The sequence below is a fragment of the Macaca fascicularis genome, chromosome 2 (genome assembly GCF_037993035.2).
Source record: "Macaca fascicularis isolate 582-1 chromosome 2, T2T-MFA8v1.1".
In the NCBI taxonomy this organism is placed as follows: Eukaryota; Metazoa; Chordata; class Mammalia; order Primates; family Cercopithecidae; genus Macaca; species Macaca fascicularis.
Genome location: NC_088376.1, coordinates 186,330,507 through 186,341,536, shown reverse-complemented (window position 1 = coordinate 186,341,536; position 11,030 = coordinate 186,330,507). Strand labels below are relative to the sequence as shown.

At 34.1% G+C, this 11,030-nt stretch overlaps 1 long non-coding RNA gene across 1 annotated transcript in view; it reads right to left on the bottom strand.

Moving 5' to 3' along the window:
• Positions 1-279: 279 nt before the first annotated feature.
• LOC123571755 (uncharacterized) overlaps positions 280-11,030 on the bottom strand; it is a 171,543-nt gene continuing 160,792 nt past the window's right edge. Inside the window, exon 5 of the long non-coding RNA XR_010584687.2 lies at positions 280-632. This is a non-coding gene — a long non-coding RNA (uncharacterized lncRNA). The remainder of the gene's footprint in view (positions 633-11,030) is intronic.

Here is an 11,030-nt window from a genome sequence, read left to right as displayed (position 1 = left end):
CTTGCCTGCATGTTTTTCATCACTTTGCAAGTTTGTTCCACCTACCACTATAGACTCAAGGTGGAAACTAAGGAAATTAACATACCCACATGAGAAGGAGCCCTCAACTACTAGCGGCTGGTATTTATAGAAAATGTCCCTAGCTTTCTGTTTTCTGGGGGGTAATTGTGATGTGTGTTCCATGCAGTTTCTCAGAGTGTTCCCACATGATCGAGTCCCTGTTTCCCACAGTGGTGAAATGCTCATTGGTGCACCCTTTTCCTTACTTCAGTGCCTCACTTTCCCCACTCACTCACGCTTCCTGGGATTGCCTCTCAAATGAACAAACTGTGTATCAGTTTTTGTCTCACCATTCTCTTCCTGGGATTGCCTCTCAAATGAACAAGCTGCATATCAGTTTTTGTCTCACCATTCTCTTCCCTTGGGAAGTCTGGCAGGCTGGAGGAGTGAATGAATTGCAAGTTAAGAGAGTTACCAGAAGTGGCATGAGAGAACACTCCTTCAGAATGAGCTTTAAAAACTGTGTCAGATGTCAACAGGATCTTATTGTTGGTATAAATAGGACGGTGACAACTGCTGGCATGATGCTGATCTCTGGCATGATGTAGCTTCCCAATTATTAAGATGCTCTCCTGTGGTAGATAAATGGGAAAGGAACACAGGTACAAAGACTTTGGTTTAAACAAATGCTTCCATACTTGAAAGACACAAAACAATAATAATTAAAATAATTGTGTAGGCTTGCATTTGCCACAAGAGACTTAACTCAGAAATAACAGACAGGCTATAAGCTAGCCTCCTGTTGGGGAAAGAGATCAATGAAGTTTTCTTGGAAGAAATGAATATGTATTAAGCTGTTAAATGGAGCTGACAAAAACGTTGCGTGTAGTAAAAGTGACACATCAGTGCATGTGGAGAAAGCTGTAAGCTAGAAAACTGTAGGCTAGAGTCAGGGGCTGCTGACAAATCTAGGCAAGCAAGCTGTCCAAGGCCAGGTCAGTGAGGCTTTTCATATGCCACTTTAAGAAGCTTGTACTTATCCTATGGATAACATGGACTGATTTTTGCAGACTTTCTCAATTCCACTGAGTAAGAAAACGATTTGACTATTTTCTCAATTTTTAAAGGATAGTACATAAGTTGTATCATTCTAGATGCATAGAGAAGCACAAAATTTATTTTGTTTAGTGCATGTCTAAGGACATTAGGGCTTATTTCTCTGTAAGAATTGTATTTGAGAAAGGATGAAGGGTTTTATACTGGAGAGTACCACAGCTTTAGTTTTAAAATTGCCACTCTTTAGTTACACTTGTAGTCTATGAAATGAAAATCAAATTGAATGGGACAATATACTTCCCCTTCCCTCACGGCCACAAAGTAAATCAAACCAGCTTACCTGAAACAAAATATTAGGCTTCTTGACAAAAATATCTTAAACATCTTAGGAATGATTACTGTACTGCTTGAAATAATAAAAGAGTTCCTCTCTGCTATTCCCTTTAAATTATGCATGTAATCTTCAAAGCACCAACTCATACAAAAATATGGTTTCATAAAATATGTTTAAATTCAGTACTGGAAAATCAAATGTTTGGTTCTGAATTGAAAAATTGGTAATAGTTTTCCTGATAATCTATGCAACATGTCTTAGTCTACTCAGGTTACTATAATAGAATACCATAGACCTGGTGATTTAAAAACAATGTCTTCCATTTCTGGAGGTTGAGAAGTCCGAGATTGAGGTACCAACCAATTCCATGTCCAGTGAGGGCCTGCTTCCTGGCTCCTAGACTGTTATTTTCTCCCTGTGTCCTCATATAGCAGAAGGGAGAACTTCAGTCCCTTCAGTTCCTTGTAAGGGAATCTAATCCCCTTCAAGAAGTCTCCCCTGTCAAGACTTGACCACTTCCCAGAAGCTTTACCTCCAAATACCATCACATTGACCTTTATATTTCAAACATAAATTTGGGGTGGAAACAAATATTTAGTCGATAGCATAATGTGAGAAATTTGGGTTTTTGTTTCGTTTCTGCTTTTGTAAATGTCTATGCAAATTGGTTAGCAAGAAACAGGATTTCTCATTGAATGAGAAATGGGATGACATTGTTATTGCTAAAAGAGTTTTTATTTTAGATGTGAATGTTGAAGATCCTATGACTGAATTTATAACCTATTACGGTAAGTCAACAAGTGAATGTTTTTTCTCTGTCTCCCTGGTTCTATGATAGTTAAACCTTATGCCAAAATAATACGTCAAATAAATTTGCAGCTACATGTAAAAGAAAATATATAAGCAACACACAGTTATTTGTAATTCAAAATTTAATTACATTTTCAAGGAATTTTTCTGCTTCACACTGAAATAAATTGGATATAATATAATATTTACATTAATATTATATGGTGAACATTTTTTTCTGTGATTTCAGAAATTAAATGAAAAGAAAAAAGAAAATATAGAGCTCTAATTATTCCAAGTTGTGTTTATTATAATATGCTAGTTTTACTGCCAGAAATGTGTAGTAATCCAAAACTTCAATGTCTTAAATCAGGAAAGGTTTTTTTTTGTTTGTTTTTTGTTTTTTCCTCATCTACACTAAATGTTTAATGCAAAAGAGTTGGGCAATGGTAAGGAACAATGCTCCAAGTAGTTCCTCATAAATTTAGATTTGCTGGGGCTCAACAATATTATTGCCATTTGCTGCAGCTCAGGAAGAGAATATGGTTAAGCCTCACCTAGTATTCTATAATTGCTCCTACAAATGACACCTACTAATTTTTTCCACAGTCTACTGGCTTGAAATAGTCACACATTCAAATCATGCTGCAAGAAAGCTTAGAATTTCAATATTCCATGTGCTCAGGAAAAAGAGAAATTCTGGAGAGCCTAAGTATTGGTAACATTGCATACATATTCTCAGTTCCTAAGGACTGTAATTCAATGATCCAATTTTAAGGTGGAAACAATAAATATCATGTCATTTTCATAATGAATTAAAGCAATTTATTGAAATCTTATGCTTGAAGAACTTTTATATAATAAATCTATTTTCTTATCTACTATTCACAGACTTCTTTCACAGAGGTGCTATTGGAACAAGCTGATCTTGTCACTAGCACCTTGAATTTATGTAAGCAGTTACCGTCAAGAAGCTGCAAAATACATTTCTTCAGACTGGTGAGTAACACATGGACTCAGATTTGCTTGAGATTTAGCAAAATATTCTGAATTGAAATACATAAGTCAAATCATTTTTACTAACTATAAAGTAATGAAATGCTTGGATTTTCAGAATAAATTTAGTCTTTATAACTCAACACCACCGGTCCAACTACTTGTTCTCTCCACTTCATCTATAGTTAGTATTCTCTAATTTTATATTTCACATTTATTATCTATTTAAGAAATACAATAAATAGAGCATGTTGAGAGGTCTGCACACATAATAATATGTGCTATAAATTCATTAACTAATGAATATACAATTTAAAAGTGTGACTTGATTGTGTAAGAATTTTCTCTGTACTCCTGATAGACAGAGTACACAAAGAAACAAATAAACGGATTAAGTTAATGCACCAAAAGTCAATAGCAACTGTCATTTCTGACTGGCAAGATTAAGGTATTTCTTATATTTTAGGAGGTTTTTCTGTATTTCCTTAATTAATTAATTAATTAATTGTGCTTTGAGACAGGGCCTCGCTCTGTCACTCAGGCTGGAGTGCAGTGGCGCCACGTTGCTTCACTGCAGCCTCCACCTTCCAGGTTCAAGGGATCCTCCTGGCCTAGCCCCCCAATAGCTGGGATTAAAAGTGTGCACCACCATACCTGGCTAATTTTTATATTTTTTGTAGAGACAGGGTTTTTCCATGTTGTCCAGGCTGGTCTCAAACTCCTGAGCTCAAGCAGTTCTCCCGCCTTGGTCTCCCAAAGTTCTGGGACTACAGGCATGAGCCACCACACCCGGCCTCACTTATTTTTTGACAATTAATGTATTTTTCTTAGTATGATCCCAGACAACATATAGACACATTGTGTAAAATCCAATGTGAAGTTATCAGAAATTCTAAATTTTAAAAAAGTAATGAAAAACTGTCTGCAGACAAACTGTGTCAGTACGTGCTCCACCATTTATTAATTGTTTAAACTTTGAGAAATTACAATTTTTCAACTCTTGACTACATTCTCTTGAAATATATTTATAGACATGCTAGTTTTCCATCAATATCCAGATACTCCTTTCTCAGAAAGGATTTTTTGGATGTAAAATCTTTCAAAATGAAGACAATATTTTCTATTTTCCCTTCCCTTAGTTATGACTAATGCTGACAAATGCAAGCTGTCATGAGTCTGTGTCTGGAAAGCTACTGTTTTTTTCTTCCTCATCCTTTTCTTCACACCCTTCCTTCTCAACCACAACCACACTACTCATCAGGAACTCAGTTCCTCACTGTGAAGCAGACAATTTGAAAGCGCCTCAACCTGTGAGGATTTTATGGAACGGAATGATCACATAAATTCTTGAATTATTTTTGAGAGAAATAAGCACCTGTCTGCATTAAGCTACTGTTACTTTAAGTTTTCTGTGAATTTGGGCTAACATATCTTAACTTGATGTATAATACCTCAAAAAAATTATTGTTGAAATTAAATAAGATAATATTTATTATGTGTTTAGCACAGTGACTCTATTTGATAAATATTTTGTACATTTTGTCTATTATTTCTTTTTTCATGGTTATTCAAAACTATTTCTGTATGTTCAAGAAAAAGAAGTCAATTCAATTCAATTCAATAAGTATTTGTTGACTAACCTCCCTTTCCAAGGTTTTGAAACAAAAATCAAAAAGCCAAACTTCTGTTGGGCTAGAGGTAAATACTGAAATAATAAGAAGAAAAATGAAAACATGTGCAACTTTGCACAAATCAGTTACAAGACTATGTATAACACCAGTTAAAAAGTGATTTAGGAAGTCATTATTTCATAGAAAATCTGTACGTAAAGTCTAGATCACCCATTTTACAATGAAGTACCTCATCAGATTTATATGCCCCCTTGGATTGATTCCAGAACTTGACATTTGGAAATATTTACTTCTAAACTTCAATTTCATTTTAATTACAAACTTTATATTACCTGTAGCTGTCAAATTCAAATTCAATTATTAAAAATTCTTCTTAAAAAAACTTTATAACAATAAATTTACACAAATATTTTTCTTCTAAAAGATTGATTTAAAATGATTAAAACTTTGCTCATATAAATGTCCCAGGTCTGTTTGTAAAAATATATTGATCCTCAAAGTTCAAAGATGTAAATTTTAAGTGATTTTTGCTGAATGTTATTATATACTTGGTCTTTTATGGTCTTGCACTTTTAGAACTCCTATTGCCTACAAAAGTCAGAGAATGTAGTTTGAACATTGGTCTCATTTCTATTTAGCATCATGTTTTATTTATAGTAAATGCTCAATAAATATGTATTTATTATAGGACCACTAGTTGTTTTTCTTTAACTAAGCAAAGTGGGCCATGATTTGCTCGTAATTAAAATTCAAAATTTATGATATTCAGTCAATTAACATATTTATTGCATTTAAAATTATATATTTGTAAGCAAATACTTTAAAGTAACTGCCCAAGCAAAAGAAATTATCGGGTTAGATAAGACATTATACCTTTCTATTAACCCTTAACTAAACACATTGTAGCTAGTATTAACTGATATTTCAGACTACTTTTCAATTCAAATTTGAATATCAAGATTATTTTTCCAACTAAACCCTTTTAATGAAGTTATTAAAATTCATAAGGTGATAGATGCATAAGCTTTGTAATAATAAAAGTATGTAATCATAAAATACAATATGTATATTTTGACCTAAAAGACACTAAAAGTATTTGAGTTCTTTTTTTCTCTGCTAAGAATACTCATGTGCAAAGCAACAAAAAAATTATATGATACATATCCAAATAATGAAATATTCAATAATTTTAAATCAGTTTGTTCCAGTTAGTTTGGTGATTTTTATGAGTAAATTGAATTAAACATTTGTTAATTTCCTATCCAGCAAAGTACTTTGAAAGTTTATGAATCTTTCAAGGTTCTTCAGGCAATATTTAAGGATTAACATATTTTTTAAGTGTTGGAAAGAAGCATTATATCATTTCCCCTCAGAATTCTGAGACTGAAAAAATGCAAATACTAAAAAAAGTACACCAAAATGCATATTGATTATATATGTGCGTAATAAAAATTAACAAACTATATAGATATATATTCTTGTCAAATGCATCAGAAATTGTTATATCATATCTTCAACAAAATAAAAAATTTCACTACTTTTTTACTACTGATCCCTCTGACTGATATTTTGAGAGAGTTCAGAGACCAATTAAAAGGCTACTTCAATTTTTAGCTGGATTCTATACAACAGTGTATCAGAGTCACCACAAGTTTTTTTTTTCTTTTTCTTTCTTTCTTTTTTTTTTTTCGAGACAGAGCCTCGCTCTGTCCCTAGGCTGGAGTGCAGTGGCACAATCTCAGCTCACTGCGACCTCCGCCTCCTGAGTTCAAGCGACTGTCCTGCCTCAACCTCCTGAGTAGCCGGGACTACAGGCGCCCGCCACCACGCCCAGCTAATTTTTGTACTTTTCATAGAGACGGGGTTTCACCATATTGGCCAGAATGGTCTCGATCTCTTGACCTCGTGATCCGCCCGCCTCGGCTTCCCAAAGTGCTAGGATTACAGGCGTGAGCCACCGCGCCCGGCCATCACAAGTTTTAACTCTGTTTACTGAACAAAAGACATGCTTCTTTCTTCCAAAATTCATAGGTTGCTGAGAATAAAGATAAATTTGGCATCTTATGATATTTAGAAATGTCCTATTACTATGAAGAGAAAAAAATTAAATGAAAGGGGACTATGTTTCTATCTTAGACCATTTTATGCTTTCATAATAGAATGCCTAGGACAGGTGAAGTTATTTAAAAACAGAGATGTATTTCTCACAGTTCTGGATGCTGGGAAGTCCAAGATCTAGGAGCCTATATCTGGCAAGAGGTTTCTCCCTGCATCATCCCATGAGGGAAGGTGAAAGGGCAAGAGAGAATGTGTGACACAGAGAGGGAGCAGGGCTTTCATGAGGAACCCACTCAGGATAACTCACCCACTTCCACCATGTCAGCATTAATCCATTCATGAGGGCAGAGCTCTCATGACCCAGTCACCTCTTAAATCTCACCTCTCAACACTGTTGCAGTGGGGATTAAGCTTCTAACACATAAACTTTGTGGGACACATTTAAACAGCAACAATTTCCAACTGCTTCTTTGAAAATATATTCAAAATAGCTGTGGGAAATAATTGTGAGATGTAAAGAAAAACATAAGCGATAATATATAGGTAACAAGAATATTTCTTCTAATCAAATAGAATTTAAAAAATGATTAATAAATATATTTTAATTTCATAGATATTATATTTCCCCAGTTTAAGATTATTTAAAAACTATTATAAAATTAATTAAATGGAAGGAGGAAGAAAGTCTCATTTATTGGATCCTATTCTAAGAAATGCATATATTATCCCTTCTATTCTTTTATAATGACCTCACATATAAGGAAAATGGGACTGCTAGCGTTTAGTATCCCTAATTTACACTCCCATTAACAATATTAAAGTATTCCCCTTCCTCCACAGTCTCACCAGCATCTATTGTTTCCTGACTTTTTAATAATCGCCATCCTGACTGGCGTGAGATGGTATCTCACTGTGGTTTTGATTTGCATTTCTCTAATGGCTAGTGATGATGCATCGAATTTTTAAAAGATGAAACAGTGCCAAAGGAGCTAACTGACTCATGTAAATTTTTGAGATAAATAGTTGAGAAATTTTAAACCTGTTAGCCATGCTTCTCCCCGCTAGATGTGAAATTTTTCTTTTAGATGTATAATGTAAATTAGAAGTAAACAAAAAGTATTTTTATATATCTTATTTCAGTATGTTTGCAAATAAGATGATTTCAAATATGTTTTTGCTAGAGGGCATTATCTTTTATTAGCCTCCAGTTGTGAAAAGGTCATGCATATTGATAAAATTATTACTAATAAATGAAAACATGATAATGTTCAAATGTTCCTTCCAATAACATTATCTTCCATTTATTGTAGTACAAAAATAATAATAAAATTTATTCCTTACAGATATTATTATAAATATCTTAGAAAAATATAAGCCTTTTTTTTATAGGATAATTTTTACTGTTCCCTAATAAAAATGGAAAAAGCTGAAATTTGGAGCATAAATCCTTCAGAGTAACTCTTGATTCTTATTCACATCTATTTGAACTTTTTTATGTCAACTTTCCCTGTTTGTTTTATTTTATATGTTGCCTTAGATAGACTCAGTGTGTGATGAGAACTTTATTCTCTGTTTAAACTGGAAAGAAAAATGTTCCTTTATATAATAAATGATATCTACTGTTAAGTTATGTTTGCGATAATCTCGGGTATGACTAGAGCTTACCAGTTGATTGATGGTCTGGCTTGACTGATATATCATAGCCTAACTGTTAGAACACAGGTGAGGAAGAAATTATAAAAAATAACTTAGCTATGTTTTTATATAGGGCTACTTTATTTTAGCTAAAATTCTCCTCCTTCCTCTTAAATTAAACTGTATAATTTAAAATTTAATCTTTAACTCTAGAGGCAGCTCTTATAAGTAACAATATAAAATGATTCCCTCAGCATTAAGCATTCATTTTTATGTGTCCCCTTTAATTTTACTCATTCTTTTTGTAGGGATTTCCCTTATTCCTCTTCAATGGCTCATTTGTCTGTGTGACCAAGGAAAGTTCACATAGTCACCTCAGCTCCACAGTGATCAAATTTACTTGTTACATTTTCTTTACCTTTGGAATGAATAACCTTTTTTGTTTTTTTGGTTTTTTTTTACTAATTTTTTTTACCTACTGTAGGGATACCCCCTGAAACTATTGCTATGGAATAAAAGATGAAATGCTCCTGATTATTGCAAATACAAAATTGCATGCAGGATTGTGTAAAGACAATGCCGGGTTGGACCGCCAGAATGAGCCAATAGCACGTGATGTGCTTCCCCCTGCAGAGAGCCTATGAATGGACGTGCAGTCAGGGAGGTTTCACATCACCAAGATTCCTATCCCAGAAAAGCAGATGTTCATAGCTCTGGGAATGGAATGCGACCCTGTGGAGAGCCTATAAACGGATGCATGAGGGGCGCCTGCCCATATGGATAAGATAGGGTTGTAAATATCCTCATCTTGCCATGGCTCTTCTAGGCCTCGTTAGGGTTAAGGCATACTCCCTTCAGAGAATTTCTGGTCTAACCAGTTGTCTAGCTTCACGTCCTGTTTGTATGGATTGTTTGTAACCAGCTTTTGCTGCAGCTGTTCCTGCTGATTAGTATCTTGCTAATCACAGGTTATGGAAAGACTGTGTTCCTGTTTTAAGGGTCTGTTAGAAATTACTGATGCACACACTATATTGCAAATTCTTTTCTCTATATACTGTGCTTCTGCCTACAGATGTTATGTTAAAGAATCACTTCATCCCCATGTGACCATCTCACCTCATAATCAAATGACCCTAAATCCCTCACTAACCTACCCCCGACCTCACTAAACTTAATAATAAATTCTGGTATATCCAGTGCATTGGTGGCACCGTGGGACCAGAAGGCGGTGACCCCCTGGACCCAGCTTTCACTATCTTGTGTGTGTCTATTATTTCTCGACCTGCCAATCCACCTGGGAAAAAAGAAAGAGCCTCATTGCATTGCGGGCTGCTGGCTAGATCCCACAATAACCTACACCTGTTTATATTAAGTTAGCTCATGGAATACGAAAAGTTTAAGAAAGAAAGTTAACAAGTCTGTAATACTACTGTACTAAGAAATCTACAACTAACATTTCAGTGACAAAAAATTCATATATATTTATGTATTACATATATACGTATATATATTATATATATGTATTTATATATTATATATATAACATATAAATTGTGTGTATGTGTGTGTGTGACAGAGTTTCACTCTTGTTGTCCAGGCTGGAGTGCACTGGTATGATCTCAGCTCACTGCAACCCCTGCCGCCCAGGTTCAAGTAATTTTCCTGGTTCAGCCTCCCAAGTAGCTGGGATTACAGGCGCTGGCCACCACACTGGGCTAATTTTTTGTATTTTCAGTAGAGACGGGGTTTCACCATGTTGGCCAGGCTGGTCTCAAACTCCTGACCTCAGGTGATCCACCCTCCTTGGCCTCCCAAGTGCTGGGATTACACTGCACCCGGTCCATATATTTTTAATGTCTGTGAGCATGAGCATGTGCATGGTTGTGTGTTTAAATATTTAAATCTGAAGCAACTCTACTTATAATATTGTAGTAATATGGATATGCCTCTATGCATTTTTGTCACTTTTTACTTTACAAAGATAAGGTCATTTTTGCATTTTGGCACTATCCAGTCATTAGTGGCTGTATGATATTTTACTAAGTGAAAGAATCAGAATTTATTCAAGCATCTGTCAATGGGTAAACATTCACTGTGTTCCAGATTTTGCCTTGATCAATAAAACTGCAAGACTCATTTTTTTATATACATTATTAAGTTTTATTGTTTATGAATATATGAAAGAGCTCATAAGTGTGCTTTTTGGATCAAAAATGTAAGGATTTATAAGTTAATATATATTGTGCTAATAATGTAAAAATCTATTAATTTTTGTTATTCTATTCAACATTGTCATTTAATTTTGTTTAATTTTTGCACCAAATTTCTTAAATTTATAATTTTTGCTAATCTATTTAGTGAAAAATAACATCTCATTTTTTTCTTTAATGTGCAATTCCTTGAATATTGTTGATTTTACTGAAATGCTTATTGATATATTTTCCCATGTTTCTACTACTTATTGTCTTTTTCTAATTAATTTTTGTGGATTTGTTGTAAAGCATAGGTATTATCCCTTTATTTTTTATATT